Source organism: Suncus etruscus, chromosome 13 (assembly GCF_024139225.1).
Source record: "Suncus etruscus isolate mSunEtr1 chromosome 13, mSunEtr1.pri.cur, whole genome shotgun sequence".
NCBI classification, from domain to species: Eukaryota; Metazoa; Chordata; class Mammalia; order Eulipotyphla; family Soricidae; genus Suncus; species Suncus etruscus.
The window spans coordinates 88,147,606-88,167,580 of NC_064860.1; the positions used below are offsets into that span (position 1 = coordinate 88,147,606).

A 19,975-nucleotide genomic window follows, 5' to 3' on the forward strand; every position below is an offset into this window, starting at 1 on the left:
CTCAGGGCTTACTCTGGGCTTACTGCTCAGGAATTATTTTTGACAGTGCTCAGTGGACTATCTGGGATGCTGGCGACCAAACTTGGGTCAGCCATATGCAAGGCAAGGAGCCTACCTGTTACTTGATCACTCTGGCCCCTGATTTTATATATTCTTAAAATAATATATTTTATAAATAGTTTATATTATTTACATTTTATTTTGTTGGCATGTAGTTTAAAGTGATAGGTATTCTAAAAGGCATTTTTTTTTTATTATTGTTCAATGTTGTTTACTGAAAAAGAGGGTATTTCTTAATTTTTCATTTTTCCATTTAATTAACATTAAAAAAGAAATGGTGGAATTTTCTTTAGCTTGCTAGTGTTTCATGACACCACTTTGGAAAGTCCAAACAAATGCATTGATTGCAATTATGTAGCAGTTAACTTTAGTTAACTTTAGTTAACTGCTATTAGATATCTAGGGAAAGTTAGAAATAGTTTTGCCTTTATTACTATGTTTTGGCTTCTTAACTGAAAGGCTCTGGTAATGAGTAAATGTGAGGCATAGGGGTAGGAAAGTGGCATAGAAATCCTTACTTTAGGCTTGCATTTTTAAAAGAGAGTTTCATTCTCTATATAGCTCACACATATAATTTCTGTTAAATATTGATACATGGAAAAAATTAAGGGGAAAAGAAAAAGAAAGTGGATAGTATCAGGAGCAAACACACACATGAACATTGAGTGGAAATGAATAATAATCAGACCTAAACACCAAACCAAAAGTCAGCGATAACAGAATCAAGATCTACAGCAAGTTATAAACAAAGGGGACCTGTTACACTAGCAGTCCAGGGAGCAAAGGGAGAAAGTATGGGATGTATGCTGAGAACAGGGGCAAAGGGAGGTCAACACGGGTGGTGGGAATTGCCCCATTTCACTGTCACTATCTATCTTAAATATAGCTGTCAAAGACTTGTAATTCACATGGATCACAATAAAAATTATTTAAAAAAGATAAGGGAAAAAAAAGCTGTGGTTTAAGCTTTAGCTATAAAAGGCATGTAACACTGGGTGACTTTATCAAACATGTTATTTTATTCATACTTTATATTGTCTGCATTTAATTTTATCTTTATAGTAATATATGATTATGATATATAATCTTACTATAGCTTGTTCATTGGAGATAGTTTAGTAAATGATATAACTGGAATTCAGGCATCAGTTTAGAATAGAGAAAAACATTCAGCCTGTGGTGAACCACGGAACATGAGATATAGTTTTTCACACTCTTATTTGTTTAATGTACTTCATGTTAATGCTGAGGAGTTTAGGGAATATAAAGTGCAAGGCAAGGGAGCATATGTATAAATAAGACAGGAAAAGGAAACCTTTATTTAAATTACTGTTTTATTTATTTTTATTTTACTGTGAACATGCTATATAGTAGAAATATGATCTTGGAGTTTGTAGCTGTTTATAAATGACGTTGAAGTTTCATTTGTAAATGTGTAAGTGAGTTAGAAAGGACCAGGGATGTCACTTAGTGGTAGAACACATGGCTTGCATGGAGGCCCTGGATTCTGTCCAGGCACTACAGCAGGGGTGGAGGAGACTAAGCCCCGGGAAAGATACAAGTTGTATTCACGTAAAGGAGTAGTTTCAAAACAGGAAAAATCCCTTAAGAAAACATAAATTGCAGAATGGAGATTAGAAGACTTATCACTGGGGGAAACAAGTGGAAAATTTAGTGAAAAAATAGATGTTAGAGGGTTAGATTTTGACCTGGGTCTTGTTTAGTCTCTCAAAGGTCATGCTGACCCTTAGCTTTAAAAATATAGCATCATTCAAAGCATAAATTTAATTGGACATAATAATTTAAAAAATTTCTTTCTTGTATCTCTATGTTATTGACTTCAGGTTCAAAGCAATATTCTGTTTTCAGAACAATGAGAAAAATTATGTTTCATGTTCTAGCTGTTTGTCTGTTTTTTGTTGTTGATTCTTATTGCATAAATAGAGAAGCATTTGTATCCATGTATTCATGTATTGTATGATGCCCACCTTTTTTTTTTATTTGGATGTAATTGTTCTTTAGCAAATAATTGCAGACTAAAATGACTTTTATTGAGCTTGATTGAATTAGGGTTATGTATGAAAATGAGTTAGTTAAAGCTTGATCTATTACCCAGAGAATTGATGAAAACATCAGAAAAGCAGTCATTCATGGGGATTAAATATTCTTCCATGTACGTGGGCACTATGGTTGCCTTGGAGTCTATTTTGAGCAGAGTAGAGAGTAAGTGACATCAGGTTGCAAAACACACGGTGTTGGCATATGAAGGGATTTTACCATGATGTGCCTCTGAATACTATTCTGAATATTAACACTAATTGGAAGTTGGCCTCATTGTCAGAAGTGGCACCTCACCATTTTTAGAATAAGTTTTAAATCATAGCATCTCATGGGGGCAATGTGCAAAACGTCCACAAACTACATTGCTTTGGGATATGTTAGTGGTTTTTCAGGCTGACTCTTTTAAAGAGAGTGATCTCAGATGCCTTGTCAGATGCCTAATTTATAGTAAAAAGCAAAACAATACTTAATAGGTAGCTGTCCCCTTGTGACAAGATGCATTTTCTCAGTGGGAATCCCGAGCACTGCCAGACCATGATTAGGCCTGGGTTGGTTTGAATCATGTGGATGGCATTATTATGGGTCAGAGCCAGAGGATAGGGACTAGGTTCTTAAGGAGATAGTGATAGCTGCTAAATCATGTGGAGTCAGGAATCCAAGGCCTTGTGTGGGTGTTAGCTTGAGTGAAAGCAGAGTGGATCTCAGATAACACAGGGAGGCATATGTGGCTCAGACAAAAATCTGCACTAGCTTTGTTCTGAGGGCACATTAAAGTAGTCAATAATTCAGGACTTGTACTCACACTTAAGGCTTTTCTTCTGCTTTTCCATCTCTCTTTTGACACCTCACACAGCCACCCATTTCCATCAAATAAGACATAAATGCAGACATGCTTGTGTTGAAACTGCCTCTTTTTTTAACTTTTGTTTTTATTTTTCATTTACATTTTTGGGGGGTTTGGGAGCCACACCGGCAGCGTTCAGGGGTGACTCCTGGCTCTGTGCTCGGCAATAGCGCCTGACAGACTGGGTGGACCCTATGGGATGGCAGGGATTGAACCCAGGTCCGTCCCAGGTCGGGCGTATGCAAGGCAAACACCCTACCACTGTGCTATTGCTCCGGCCCCATATATCACTTTTTAAAATGAAATAAATTTTAATTGAATTACTGTGAGATACAGTTACAAAGTTGTTCATGATTGAGTTTCAGTCATACAATATCTAACGTACCTTTACCAGTGCACATTTTTGTCCCACTCTCCCTTTTTCCCTCCCCCATGCCTGCCTGTATGACAGACATTGTTTTCTTCTTTCTTTTCCTCATTTTCCTTTAGACCTGGTTTGCAGTATTGTTAACTGAAGGGGTATCACGCATGTCCTTTACGTCCTTTCCATACCCATTTCTTGACCAAAGTGATCATTTCCAGCTATCGTCATTGTGGTCCCTCCTCTGCCATAACCTCACTCCCCAACTCCTTGTACCAAGCTTCCTATCAGAGACTGGTCCTCCTGTCCTTTGTCTCTGTTGTCTTGGAAATTGTTACCATACTATCTTATTTTTTGTGAGTGTGATCATTCTGTGTGTATCCTTCTCCCTCTGACTCATTCTGCTCAGCATAACACATTGTTTCTGTTCACATATAAGCAAATTTCATAACTTCATGTTTTTCAAACAGCAGTATAGTATTGCATTGTGTACATTTAGCAGTTTCTTTATACACTCACTTGTGTTTGAGCACTTGAACGTTGCTATAGTGTGGCAATGATCATACATAGGTGTGCAGAGGGCTTTTCTGAATTTTGTTTTTGGGTCCCTACGGTATATTCTCAGGAGCAGTACTATTGGGTCTGATGGGAGCTAAATTTCTAATTTTTGTTTTTTTGAGGAATGTCTATATTTTTTAAAAAAGGGTGGACCAGTCTTTCTTCAGGTCTATTAGTAGCCATTTTAAGTATTTTTTCTGGCCCCTTTTTGGGTGCATATATGTTTAGGAGTGTGATTTACGAGTTTGATATTCCTTGATTAATAAGAAATGACCTTCTCTGTCTCTATTATCTTGTTATGCCTGAAGTCTGTATTATCTGATATTGGTATAGACACCCCATCTTTTTTTGAGCGAGTTGTTTGATTGAAGGATTGTCTTCTAACCTTTGACTTTGAGTCTGTGTTTGCTCTGACTAATCAAATGTTATTCTTACAGGCAGCAGACTGTTGGATTAAATTTTCTGTTCCATTTTGTCACTCCTGTGTCTCATAATTGGTGCATTTAGTCGTTTGACATTGATATCATTGTCATGGAATTTTGTGCCATCTTTTTGTAGAAGTTTGATATGTTTGTGGAATTTGTCTAGCCTTAAAGTAGCATATTCAGTTCTTATTTTAAGGTTGGTTTTGTATCTGTAATATCTTCGAGTTAGATAATATCTTCGAGTTTATCTGTGAAGCTGTGAAACTTCCCTTCAAACCTGAATGAGTCTGACAGGGTAAAGTATTTTTGGTGAGGTGTTCATTTCTTTTAATTTTTTCACTACATCCCACCACTCCCTTTGGGCCTTAAGGATTGCTTGTGATTTATCTGCTTTAAATTTTAAGGATGCTCCTTTTATGTAATCTCCTTTTTTGATCTTGCTGCTTTGAGTATGTACCTCTATTTTATTACTCAGCAGATCATAGGTGATAAAATATTAAACAAGAACCAAAATAAGGCATACTTACATAATCCTTAAAGATTTATTAAGTTAAAAATTAAATATTTTTAGGCATCTAACAGACTGACAGCACTGTTAAATACACAAAACATATCACTACTGACCCTACATCAATTTGTCCACTTCCTTCCACTATTATCCCAGGTCTGTTCCCTTATCTCTTGGAATTCCCCATGCTCCTTTGTAAAGACTAGTTCTCCATTTCTGTTTCCTTTGGACTTTTGTTTTTCCTTAGTCAAGTGTCATTATATCCCACATATGAGGAAGATCATTCTGAATCTCCCTTTTTATTTCTAACTAATGTCATTCAGCACAAAACTTCAGAACTATTTATATTTTAGCAGCAAATTGTATGGTTTTGTCTTTTTCTTTTCTTACAGCTGAGTAGTATATCATTGTGCATATGTACCAGAGTTTCTTTATTCAAGTGTTCTTTGATATTGGGTTGTTTCCAAATTTTGACTATTGTAAATAATATAGCATTGAACATAAGAGTGTAACTCTCTTTTGGTTTTGGACTTTTGTGATAGATGCTAAGAAGTAAAATTGCCAGTTTATATGAACGCTGAAATCCTAGATTTTTGAGGAATCTCCATATTGTTTTTCAAAATGATTGCGCCGTTGACATTCCCCAGCAGTAATTAAGGGTCCATTCTTCCCCCCACATTCAAGGAAATACTGGTTGCTTTTGTTCTTTATGATATGTGCCACTCTACCTGGTATGATTTAATATCTTGTTGTTTTAGGGGCCGGCGAGGTGGCGCTAGAGGTAAGGTGTCTGCCTTGCAAGCGCTAGCCAAGAAAGGACCGCAGTTCGATTCCCCTGGCATCCCATATGGTCTCCCCAAGCCAGGGGCAATTTCTGAGTGCTGAGCCAGGAGTAACCCCTGAGCATCAAACGAGTGTGGTCCGAAAACCAAAAAAAAAAAAATCTTGTTGTTTCGATTTGCATTTTCCTGATTATAAGTAATGGAGCACTTTTTTTTTTTATGTACCTTTGACTATATGTTTCTCAGGAATTTTATGATCATCTCTATTTTTTTCAATGGTATTTTTTTCTTATTTTGGTTTTGATGCACAGTCAGTAGTTCTCAGAGCTTACTCCTGACTCTAAACAAATCACTGAGCCATATGGTTTGCCTGGGATTAAATCCAGGTATTTTTGTAAGATATGCAAGATAGGTGCCTTACATACTATCACTCTACTCCCCCTGACATTTTTATGAGATGAAGGATGGGCAAATATTTTCTGCCAGAATTTCTTTTTATTCTGATTATCTTTTCTTTTGCAGTACAGAAGCTGTTTCTTAATTTCATGTAGCCCTATATGTTTAACAATTTTTTAAAATTTGCTTGGTCAAGAAACCGGAGCAATAGCACAACAGTAGAATGTTTGCCTTGCATGCAGCCGACCCAGGTTTGATTCCTGGCATTCTATATAGTCAGTCCCCTGAGTCTGCCAGGGGCTATTTCTGAGCGCAGAGCCAGGAGTAACCCCTGAGCACCACCGGTGTGCCCCCCCCCAAAAAAAAACCAAAACTGCTTGGTCATTCATGAAGGTACCTCTAGCTTTAATGCCATGAAGTGTACTGTGTTTTCCTCAATACAATTTATGGATTCAGGTCTAATATTAAGTCTTTGGTTCATTTTGATATTATTTTTGTGTGCAGTGTTAGAAAGGGGCATAATTTTTATTTTTTTGTATGTGTGTGCATGTGATGGACAGGTTTCTCCTTCACCACTTATTGAAGAGGCTGTCCTTGGTCCACTTCATACTTTTTCTTTTGTCAGAGCTGAACGATCCATGAGGGTCCAGTCTCTGGAGTCAAAAAAATTCCGCCCATTTGGTCTAAGAGTCTAACTTTGTTCCAGTTACACTATTTAGATTGCTAACAGCTTAAAAATATTGAAGTTGAGAGTTTACTCTCTCTATGTATCTATGAAACAAATCTCTTAAGGTTATCTTAAGACTAATGAGTTTATTTTTTTATCCCCTAAAAGCATATAGAATATATTAGCATATTTTTTTCAGATAACATGTGCCTAATTTATTTTTAAAATTACCAAAGAAATAGTATAGAGGTTAAGGTATTTCTGTGCATACACCTGACCTGGGTTCTATCCCTGGCACTTAATGTGGTTCCCTTCACACCAAACTGGAAATAAGACCTGAGAGCACAGCCAGTGTGGCAAAAAGAAAAAAAAAGAAAAGAAAAAGAAAACAAAATGAACTTTTTCTCATTTTTGACCTATACCTAGCTGGATTCAGGGGCTACTCTTGGCTTTGTGCCTATGGGTTATTTTCAATGGTGCCCGGAAGATCATGCAAGGATTGAACCTGGACCTCTCACATGCAAACATGTACTCAGCCCATAGAGCTGTCTGTCTGGACCATATGCACACTTCTTAAAGCAAAAAAGTAAACAAATCTTGAAGCCAAAATAAGAATCAACCCCATATTGTCAAAACAAATGGTGAAGTCTCCTCTCCAAATTTTGGCAGTACATTTATATTTTTAGTTTATACCAGCTTATTTGACAGTTGTTTATAGTTATTTACTTCACAGTTTTTATGTTCATTTTATATTTTAATATTTTCCTATAATGACATATATTCTTAACATAATGAAAATATTTGTGAATAAATATAATAGTATATGTGATTTTAAAGGCAGTATTTGAAAGATTAATTTTATAATAATTAAGAGTTAATTTTATGCCAGCAATTTAATTATATTTTAGAATTGTATTCTTAGTAAAAACAGGAGTAATGCGTTCTGTATAGTTTGCTTGAAAGTTCTGATTTTATTTTTTTTATCATATTCTTGTCTCAAATAATAAGGATGAATGAGTAGTATCTTTTGTGAAGCCATATGAAACCATTTAATATTTCATTAATACTTTCCCAATATTATTTTCATCAGTAGTACTAGGTGACAACTGAATCATCTATGTCTAGATGGGATTTCTCAGATGATTCATTCCACACAATTTTGATATTTAATAAGTATAAAACTTCTTACATTTCATAGTGACTAATTAGGGAAAAAATTAAAACCAGGTCAGAAGATGACTAATACTGTTGATAAAGCTTAAGTCAGTAAATGGAACAAGATATCTATTTTGAACCTCTTATAACCTACTAATCATTAGGAAATAATCATAAATTCCAGTTGTGGGGTCAGGAGATCGACTTTGTTGAGTATGAAATTTTTATTACTACTGAAGCATTCTAGAAATTAAATGTTTCTCATATAGAAACTAAAATTTAAATTAATATTGGAATATGATACAGTTTAGGCATGTCTGTTTCATGTTATCATTGTAAATATTCCTTTTAGCTACTGTGCGCATCTTTTTGCTAAAGAAAGTTAAGGGATTGTAACGCAGAAAAGCATTTACTAACTTAGTGACTATCTTCATTTAAAACTGACAATAAACAAGACTTTTTTCTAATTAGCCAAGAGATGTTTAATAATTTTCCTGGTTTTTATTATGTGGCTGTTCATTATATTAATAATTATGCATTAGTCCAGTAATTAGGAATACTCGCTAAAGAGACCAAATGTCAACTTTATTTTTAAAGGCCCTCTGTGACTCTCCATATTAAAACCATTTTGCTGTGGTCTTTTGTAGAATCTTGCTGTATCACAGAAGTTGGGAATTCTGATGTTCCATTGAACTCACAATGGAAAGTCTTGACTTGACTGGTAAGCACATTGCTGTGTTCATTTCATATAGTCACCTGTAATCAGTGATTCAGTCAAGAACTGAATGCTATCAGCAGTGGACTTATTCATATCTGATTATTTATATTCCATATTAATCAGGGAACTATGATAATTGTGTATTTTTGGTCAGTTTTTATTTTTTGAAGTGATATTTTAATCACCAACATCAGGTAAGTTAAATTTTCTCTTAAATTATTAATTCAAGAATGATTTTTGAAAATTTGATTTTTTAACAGTAATGTACTACTTATGTTAAACCAGTATATGTAGATAATAAACCCAAGTAAATATTAAATTACCCCAGACTGAGTAATTTAGTAGCTTTGGGAACTACTTTCCCAAACTGGTTTTCATACCGCTATTGGCTTTATTAGAAAAATTAATTTAGTCCATGGAGATGATTTAAAAGGTTGAAGCATGGGGCTACATCGGTGGCACAAGCAGTAGGGTGTTTGCCTTTCATTGTATTAACCTAGGATAGATCACAGTTTGATCCCCGGAGTTCCATATGGTCCCCCAAGCCTGGAGCGATTTCTGAGTGCATAGCCAGGAGTAACTCCTGGGAGTCAATGGGTGTGGCCCCCCCAAAAAAAGGTTTAAGCATATGCTTTCTTATGTGGTAGACCTGGTTTTGATCCCCAATAAACATATGATCCCTTCAGCACCTCAAGAAGTACACTAAACTTTCTTTTTTTTTAAATAGCATTTTATTTTTATTTAATTTTATTTTGAAATTTCAAGATCTACTTTCACAATTATTTAGCTACTATATTTCTTTTGTTTGTTATTTGAGGGGCAGAGCTTCTTCTTTTTCTTTTTTTTAATTTTTATTGTGACCAAACTGCATTACAAATCTTTAACTGCATCATTTATGGTACATAGTGACAATGAATGAGGGGCAGTCCCACCACCAGTGCTGTCCTCCCTCCACCCCTGTTCCCAGGATGTATCCCATATCTCCCTCCGTTACCCCCCAGAATGCTAGTGCAACTGGTCTCCACTTTACAGTTTGTTGTAGATTGAGCATCCATTCCACCATCATTGGAGATTAAAAAGGATAAGAAAAAGGGAGAAAAAAAATTGGTAACAACTACCAAAAAAAGAAAGAGAGGAAAAAAAATGGAAGAGAAAAAGAAAAAAATATGCACCCGGTAAATAAAAAAAAAAAAATCACCAAATAATAACCACAAGAGTGAAAAAGAAAGAGAAAAGTGGAAGAAAAAAGATAAGGAAAAATAAAGTCAAAAACAAATCAAAACAAAACAAGAAAAATAGGGGTGCTGGAGTGGCAGGGTTTGGCTTTCCCACCATTTTTTTTTTTTTGCATAGGAACAGTAAGCATTGGGGAAGAAAGGGAATTCCCGTGGCCTAAGAGATTCAGGGTTTCTCCATTCTTGAAGCATACCATCATGGGATCAACCCCTGGCTCCATATATACTCATTACCCCATCCCAAAGTCTTTTTTGTGGTGCCAGGAAAGTTTCCTCTCAGTTGTGTGTGTGAGAAAATCAATCCACTTAGCGGTATTTGCTCAGATTATACGTCAGGGTCTAGAATAGAGTCTTTACGGTTCTAGAGGTTCCTATCCATCACCATTGTTATGTTCAGTCTTCTGTAACACTTGTTCCCTGTTTTCGTTCAGTCCCTAAGCCGAAGCATAAGATATTATGGATCCAAAGGTTCTGCTCAGTCTCTGTTGTCCAAGTTGGGCCTCTACAATAAGACATCTTGTTGTTGTTGTTGTTGTTGGATTCCTGGGCTACGGCCTAGGGTAGGGTTTTTCTTATTGGTCCCAAGATAGGTTGTGTTCAGTCACGGTTGTCAAAGTCAGTTTTCTGTTGTTGGTGCTCTTATTTTTCACAGTTCAAAGGACGATACCTCTTCTGATTTCCATTTAGTGTTAGGTGATGTGATAGGACAAACTGGTCTTAGGTCAAGTTGTCCTTTCCCGTTTGTCATATCAAAACTGGCACAAGTTGGTGCCAGAGCAGTGTTATAAATCTCCCAATGGAGCTTAGTTCCTGGTGGTGCTGCCTGGAGCTGTATCAGTTCTATGTCTGGGAATTGGGGTTTGGGATTGGACTAACGCTGTCCAATCTCCTGGATACTTTGTTGTATCCACATGACACATGTTCAGCATGGGAGGCACCCTTCTGCTATAAAAAGTGTGAGTTCTTATCCCTAGAAGATAAGATCTTGCTTCTGTGTCTATGGTTTTCCCTTTCTTTACTGTGTCCATACAAAAACGTATGGTGTCATACTGTGTTGCTGGTGCCGTTCTGGGTAAGGATGACAGATTGCACACACAGTCTCTGTGGTCTGGTTTTGTACACTAAACTTTCAAAAGCCCCTAGCATTGTTGGATGATAACTTCCATCTCCACCAACAACCAAAAAGAAACTTAACAAATAAAATGGAATGGGTGAGGTGTTGGTTTCATTGTAGAATAGATGCTTTATATGTGTAAGGTTTAGGTTTTGATACCAGGCACTATTTGGAAATAAAAGTAATCAAAGCACTATGAAGTTTTAAAAAACTTATTAAAAAGGTAAGTGATAGGGAACTGACTTAAGGATGAGGGGCATCTGGGATGCAAGTTTGATCACAGCACTGCCTTCCCTCTCCCTAAATATTTTTAGGGTGGCCCTGGTGGCCTTCTGCAATACCGGGTCTAGGACTGCATCATTGGGCCAGGGCATTTAAACATCTGACTGAACTGTCAACCACAGTGTATATGGTCTTAAGCTCCCCTGAGCCCTGCTTAGGACGTACCCCCAAGACCCTTATTAAAAATACGGAGACAATTATAATGGCATCTTGGAAGTCTTTTGAATATGAAAATAACCAGTAAGTTGAGATTTTATAATAAATATATGTGACAAATTATATCAAATTGAAACTCAAGAGATATTAAAATATTCAATAAAATTAAGTGTTTAATAAATAAATAAGTTAATAAATAAATTTATTGTTTAGAGAACACAGACATCAGGGCTCATGGCATTTTCCTGGTTCAGTGCTCAGGGGATTTCTGACAATGCTCAGAGGATTATAAGATATTCCAGGGATCAAACCATGATCAACCAAGGTAATTTCCTTAACCCCTATACTAGTCTCTCCAGCCCTATATTTTCATTTTAATCACAAATACTTAATGTATGGTTTTCTCAATCTCTGACCCAAATGCAATGACTATGATAATATCTTCACTATATTGAATCAAGTTATAAAATATGTGTTGTAAAATAAAGTGAAAATTAAGTTTTTTATTTACAGTTCTCAGGACTTGAGGCTATCTAATTTGAAAACATTAAACTATTATTTTAACATACTCTTAAGTTGCTAAATCTCTAAAATGTTTAAAATACTTCAGTAAGCATATAATTGAATGTTGCATTTATGATATGAGCATAAATATGAGGCCGCTAAACTATTCCTCTGAATGACATTGTGTAAGATTATAAACATAGTAAAAAACTATGTGCATTAGATTATGTCTGTTTACAGGGACATTTAAATATCAATACAATTTGAATGCCAATGAGAAGATGGTGACTTGGTTACCATTTTTCTCCTTCTGTACTGCTTTTTAAGGAAAGTTATATTATAGAGACATAAATTCTGGATTTAAGAATGCCAGTTACAAGTATAGGTGATTTTGCCAGTTACAAGTATAGCTGATTGGCTAAATAACTACAATACATAAGAGACATGGATAATACATTACAAAGATAATGAAAAGAGGATAAAATGACAATTGCAATAAAGTTATTTGTTTTGGGTTTACTACACAAAAAGAACTATATACGAGTTGAACATGCATGATTATTTTCAGAAAGGCTCAATGAAACTCATGCAACAAAGCAGAAAAGTGAACCTAGAATACAAACTATCAGGCTCATCTTTTAAACAACTAGATTATGCCTCATTATTAAGAATAAATAAGTAGTTTTTAAATGAATTTAAATTATTGCAAACTGGAGGACTCTGTAGTTTGTATATATTTTGGGATGGGAATGAATTGTAATCATATTCATTTCTTACCTATCTTAATAGGTAACTGAATGTTGACAAATCATAGATAATATGATAGAGAAAGAGAACCAGAAATGGGGTACTTTGATTTTATTCTAGTAATAATATAATTTTAATTGTAATTATAGCCAACTATTTCTATATAACACCAATTTTAAGAACCAGTCTAAAGAGAAGGAATGCAGCCAATACAGGGAGGTTAGCAACAGTGTTCCTGGAGGTTATTTTAGGGCTCACTGCTGAGGTCTGATTCATTAAAAGTGACATTGTATTGATGCTTTTTTAAAGGCTCTTAGGAAACTTCTAGAAACATAGAAGTTCTCTGCCTTTATTGAATTCTTTAGACATTACACAACAGACTACTTAGACTGTGTGGATGAAGGTGATTTAAAATCTGTGTATTTATAACCGTATTTTCTTTTTATATTAATATATTTATTTAGGCACCATTATAACAAACATGTTTGTGGTTGGGTTTCAGTCATAGAAAGTACACCCCCCTTCACCAATGCACCCTTCCCACCACTAATACCTCCCATTCTCCGCCCCCCCCCCCCCATCTTCTGCCTTGTTTCAAGACAGGCATACTAGTTATCTCACTCACTACTATTAACATGGTAGTTGTTAGTGTAGTTATTTTTCTTTTTTGGGGGGGGGTTTTGGGCCACACCCGGCGGTGCTCAGTGCTTACTCCTGGCTGTCTGCTCAGAAATAACTCCTGGCAGGCACAGGGGACCATATGGGACACCGGGATTCGAACCAACCACCTTTGGTTCTGGATCGGCTGCTTGCAAGGCAAATGCTGCTGTGCTATCTCTCCGGGCCCATGTAGTTATTTTTCTAATGCACACACCACTCTTAGTGGAAAGCTTGATACCATTGGCCAGCCCTTTCAGCACTCATCTCTATTGTCTCTGGGTATTATTAAATTAATGTCTTGTTTTTCTTAAATCTCATAGGTGAGTGAGACTATAGTCTATAGAGAGAGATAGATATTGATTGATATATAAATAAATATCTATATAAAGATATCTAGATAAATAATATAGATAGACAATAGGTAGACTGTGTTGATCTTTCTCCCTCTGACCTATTCCATTCATCATAATAGTTTCCATGTCTATCCATGTATAGGAAAATTTTATGACTTCATCTTTCCTGACAGCTGCATAGTATTCCATTGCATATGTGTACTACAGTTTCTTTAGCCTTGTTGGGTATCTGGGTTGTTTCTAATTTCTTTTTTTTTTTTTCTTTCGGTTTTTGAGTTACACCCAGCAGCACTCAGGGGTTACTCCTGACTATGCTCAGGAATTGCTCCTGGCAGGCTCAGGGGACCAGATGGGATGCTGGGACTTGAACCACTGTCTTTCTGCATGCAAGGCAAATGCCTTACCTCCATGCTATCTTTCCAGCCTGCTTCCAAATTCTGACTATTGTAAATAGTGCTCCAATGAATATAGGTACGCAGAAGACATTTTTGTATTGTGATTTGTGTTCCTCAGGTATATCCTTCCGAGTGGTATAGCTGGATCAGATGGGAGCTCAATTTCCAGTTTATTGAGGAATCTCCATACTGTTTTCATAAAGGCTGGACTAAATGGCGTTCCTACTAGCAGTAAATGAGAGGTCCTTTTTCCCCACATCCCTGTCAGCACTGATTGTTCTTGTTCTTTGTGATGTGTGCCAGTCTCTGTGGCGTGAGATGGTACCTTATTGTTGTTTTGATTTGTATCTCCCTGATGGTTAGTGATGTGGAGCACTTGTGCCTTTTGGTCATTTGTATTTCCTCTTTGAGGAAGTATGTGTTCGTTTCTTCTCCCCAATTTTTTTTTTGTTGGTTTTGATTTGGGGGCCACACCCATTGACGCTCAGGGGCTACTCCCAGCTATGCTCTAGAAATCGCTCCTGGCTTGGGGGACCATATGGGACACCAGGGAATCCATCCTAGGTTAGCGCATGCAGGACAAACACCCTACCGCTTGCGCCAACTGGTCTGGTCCTCCTTCTCCCCATTTTTTGATGATGTTAGATTGTTGTTGTTGTTGTTGTTAAGTTCTGTCAGTACCTTGTATATCTTAGATATTAGTTCCTTAACTGATGAGTATTGGATGAGTAGTTTCTCCCATTCTGTGGTGGCCTTTGTATCCTAGTTACCATTTCCTTTGAGGTGCAGAAGCTTCTCAACTTAATATTTGTCTATCTCTTCTTCCACTTGTTTAGACAGTGATGTTTCCTCCTTGAAGATGCCTTTAGTCTCAATGTCATTAAGCCTGTTCTTGATGGGTCATTTTAGTGATCCCTGTTTCTTGGTATTTGTGCCCCTATATAATCTCTTCTACTTAAGTGTTGGCTGTCCTAATGACTAACAGTTTAATAGTTTATAATTTCTCTCAATTTTGAGAGAAAGGAGCGTTCTTATACCTTTATGTAATTAAGTATAAATCTTAAATCTGGCTATTTTCATTTTTTTTTTTAAAAGTGTGGTTATCTTCTCTGAAACTTGTGGTTCTATTATGGGGTAAAAACTCTATCTTTTGGTATAACAGTAATTAAATGAGAATTTTATTTTTGGTACTTGATATAGTGCCAGATACATGAAAAGCACTCAAGAAATGATAAGTTTTTAAATAATGTGGTCAAAGTTCATGACTGGATTGACTTTAGTAGTAACTTGGTACAATATGTATCTTACATATATGTTAATGTATACGATTTTTTTAAATATGCTTCACACTTCTACCATTTTAAAGCTTTCAAAATTAAAATTATGTAGTCTTTAGTAATTCTGAGAATTACAAGAATTTTGCCTTTATCACTTAGAGAAAATACAAGGTAAAACTGTATTATCATATGATATAGTAATTCATTTCTTGCCATAGAATCTAGAAATATTAAGGGCAAAATGATTGCCAAATCTGAATACATGACTTTCATTCTGAAGATGAATGAAATCAGTTTCCAATAAATTTTATATAATTTTGAAATTTTCACTGTGTATAGTAAACCATATTCAATTTTAATAGAATTAACATTTCTGTTACAAAATATTATATTACTGTTTTCTGGTCATGGTTTAATCATTAGACTTTTTTAAGACTTCCCTCTCTCTCTCTCTCTCTCTCTCTCTCTATATATATATATATATATATATATAATCTGGCATAGTATAGTGATGTTTCCTTACTTGATTCTACATTTCATTTTGTTTCTACAGTGATTATTTTATTTCTTTAGGTTATATGCAGATATAGACAAATGATTTGGGACCATAGGTTAGTATCTATTAGTTACTTTAAATTTGTCAAGCATATACAATTTTCAAAAATATGTTTTTCATCTTTTGATATTTTATAAACTTCTTGGGCTTCCATAATAAAGTATTCTACGCTTGATGTTTTATACAAATCTGTATCTTCTCATTGCTCAAGAGTTTTAAGGTCTGTAATCAAGTTGCTAGCAAATTCTATTTCTGGGGAGAACTTTTTACTTGGGTTGTGGACAGCCACCTTCATGCAATATCATTCATTCTCTGCCTTTCTTCTGTGCCACTACACAGAAAGTGTTAGCATCTCTTAAAATTACACTAGCTGTATGAGATAATGACCCCACTCTTAAGATCTTAATCTTTCCTAACTTAACATTTCTAGGTCTACTCCCGTCCCCAAAAAAGTCTAACCTTAAGTACATTAACTGTGATCTTAATATTGATATGAATAATACAGAAATATGAGAATGAATAATTCAGGAGTAATTATTTTTCTGTTCCTAAGAGAAAAGTGGAAGTTAGAATAATTTCTATGTTATTTAATTTATAAAGAAGAAAACCCAGTTAACATTCTAAAAGTATCTTTGATTCTTGGAGGTAGAAAGAATTTAAAATTATTGAATTCATATTTTCCCTGCTTTTGAATTCATTGTACATGAAACTTGAGTTTCTTACAAGAATCAAATCTTAGAAGTTGAAAATAAGAGTGATTTGTATAATGTAGGTATTGAATCATTGTAAAAATTGAGTTTCATGTGTGTTAGTTATTTAGGAATAAAATGTTTTGAAAATTAGTTTGAGGAAGAAGACCATTACTCTTAGGGGTCATATCTGATTCTGCTCACTTTAATCTATCAAGCCAATTCACATATCTTTAAGTTATTATTCTTTCAAGTTTTGAATCAATTGTAATTCAAACAGGGAAATAGCACATACTTAAGGTTTTGGTAAGTCAAAAAGAAAAGATTGTTCATTTAAAATAGTTTGCAGTTTGACTCAGCAGGAGAGCATTTGTTTTGCATGTGTAAAACCCTAGATTAGATTCCTAGTACTGCAAATGAATGATTGAATAAATAAATAACTGAAATTTAAAATTATCAGGGAAATAAGGGTGGGGTAAGAAGTCAGTGTTAGTGCATCTTAAACGATTAGTTAGTGCATCTTAAATGGTTACTGTGAAAGATATGTAGTCCACTTTGGTCAAAATAAAAATTATTATTATAAAAAATAAGAAACAGCTTAGCAGTGACTGTATATTTATGTATATGTGTATTTCACATACACATATATGGATTAATCCAGCACTGCACAATTTTTAAGAAGTGTTTCAGCAATAAAATAGAACAGAAGTCAAGAAATTCTAAATCTCTTTTTATACCATTTTTTTCTTCTTTCCTTTCTTTCCCCTTCGTGTTTCTATTAACTCACTTGGTAGAAAGGTTGTTTAGATTTTCCAAGTAATATAAATACAATTATTCATTGTTTGTATAGTTCAATTTTTATATTTGAAAATAGTAGCTAGTCTACAAATTCAGCCAGTTGATACACATTTGGGATTGGTGGTGGGTAAACTAGATCATACTGATGTCGAGATGTCATAACTGAGTTTTATATTTGGACAATTAAAACTATGTTCTATATTACTTGAACAAGTGTTAAGTGCTAGTGATTTGATCTTAAGATCTAGTGATCTGGGCCCGGAGAGATAGCACAGCAGCGTTTGCCTTGCAAGCAGCCGATCCAGGACCAAAGGTGGTTGGTTCGAATCCCGGTATCCCATATGGTCCCCTTTGCCTGCCAGGAGCTATTTCTGAGCAGACAGCCAGGAGTGACCCCTGAGCACTGCCGGGTGTGGCCCAAAAACAAAAACAAAAACAAAAAAAAGATCTAGTGATATGATATGGAAAACTAAATATAGCTGAAAGGTACAATAAATCTTTGAGAATTAAACAATTGTATAAAAATAACTTTAAATTTGTTAGTAAGATATTTTAATTGATCAAAGATGAAAGCATGGGCCAACTTTGATAAATAATAGTAGAATTGATTAAAAGGTATCTTAACATTTTGTTTTGATTTCAGTCTCATTTTAAAGTTATTTATGAATGACTTAAATTCAAAAACTTCTACATATTGAATATTTTAAAAAGTTTTGTTTGTGCTGTGTATATCCAGCACATTTATGTCTTCAACTGTCTATTGATTATGAAGTTTACTAGTTAAGGACAGTATGTTCAGGTATGATTTTACTTTAGGAATGTGTACGTTATAAGTAATTTTATACTGTAATACACACGGAATTATTTTATACTGGATTCTGTATTATCTTTGATTTCTGTTATGTTGACATGCATTTTCCCCATAAATTGAATCTAATAGGCATTTCTCAAAATTTCTGTACATATTAGTATAAAATATGTACACAGGATTGTTACATTTGTAGGTGTTTGAATATATGAGTGTATGCATGCATTTTTTTATATAACCATTTCACGTAGCTAAGAAACTTGTAAGTTTACACTAGAAATTCTATATGTTCATTCATGGCTGTATGCCCCAAGTCTAGATGCAGTGTACGGTGAATGAAAGTTGTTCAAAAAAATTTGGTGAACATAGAATAATTCACATTTTATCAGTTCAGTACTCCATTGATATTAATGATCATTTCATTAATTTGAATAAAATCTTCCCAGTTCAAGAGGGAAGTGGTAAGGTAAGGGGCCATATACAGTGCCAGTGACTGAATTGGACCCAGCTCTATACAAGATAAGTGTTTTAACCCTTTTTATTAATTATCTCTCTAGCCCTTACTCTTGTCTCTTCATGGCAGAATTGTTGCTTTCCGAAGAGTGTTTTAGGGCATTAAGGTTTTGTGATTATAGAGTAGCATATACCTAGAAGCAGGTAGACAGACTGAGAGCAACTATATTGTAATCATAGTTTATAATTAAAAACAAACTGATTATTTAAAAAAGACTTTGTTGATTGATTAATTGACTGATTGGTTGTTGGGCCACACCCAGTGGTGCTCAGGGATGCTCAGCTGGCTCTGTAGGCAGAAATCGCCCTTGGCAGGCTGGGGGACAATATGGATACTGGAAATCGAACCGAGTCAGGTCCCTCCCAGATCAGCCACATGCAAGGCAAAGGCCCTACCGCTGTGCTATGTCTCTGGCCCATCAAACTGATTTTTATAGTGATTATTGCTTAATGCATTTCAGATATGTCACACTAATCATAATGAAAAATCTCCGCAGGAGAGTGACAGTGAAATTTAGAAAACAGAGGAGGTGTATCTTTGTGCATAATAGTATAGACACATTTATCCTATCACCCAGATAATGGTGAATATCTAAGACCTGATATAAACTTTGCCTACTGTTTTCAGCAGTTTTGGAGTTACTTTAAACATTAGTTTGCGAATTATAAAAGGAAATCGAGAAGTTTTCTTTTTGCTTGTTTGGGGACCACAATGGTGGTCCTGGTGATGCTCAGGGATCATTCCTAACTCTGCACTCAGGGATCACTCCTGGTTTTGCTCCCTAGGATCACTCCTGGTAATGCTTGAGGGACCATACTGATCGAATGTGAACTGCTAATAAATATGTTCTTGGGAAGCATCCTGCCCTCTGTATTCTCTCTATAGTTCCAGAATAGAGAATTTTTTTCTTAAAGATTGCTATTGATTGGGGCCGGCGAGGTGGCGCTAGAGGTAAGGTGTCTGCCTTGCAAGTGCTAGCCAAGGAAGGTTCGATCCCCCGGCGTCCCATATGGTCCCCCCAAGCCAGGGGCAATTTCTGAGTGCTTAGCCAGGAGTAACCCCTGAGCATCAAATGGGTGTGGCCCAAAAAAACAAAAAAAAATTGCTATTAATTTTCATTTTAAATATCAAATGTCTTGCTTAGCAGTTGCTTGGCTACCTTTTGTTGAAGCATGCAGCTCATCTTAAAGCTCATTTTGTGAAATTAACACATGAAGTTTTTAGATTTCAAAGTTCAGTTGTTTTTATTTTTAAGTTGATGAATTTTAGAAAAGCAAATATATTCTAATTGCCCTGTTATAATTTTTATTTATATTTTGTTTTTTTGGGCCACACTCAGTGATGCTCAGGAA

At 35.4% G+C, this 19,975-nt stretch overlaps 1 protein-coding gene across 1 annotated transcript in view; it reads left to right on the forward strand.

Annotated features, from left to right (window-relative positions):
• The window catches only part of BBX (BBX high mobility group box domain containing), a 310,444-nt gene that overhangs the window by 127,343 nt on the left and 163,126 nt on the right, over positions 1-19,975 (forward strand). Inside the window, exon 2 of the mRNA XM_049785679.1 lies at positions 8,465-8,538. The gene's annotated coding sequence lies outside the window, so the exon portion shown is untranslated. The remainder of the gene's footprint in view (positions 1-8,464; positions 8,539-19,975) is intronic.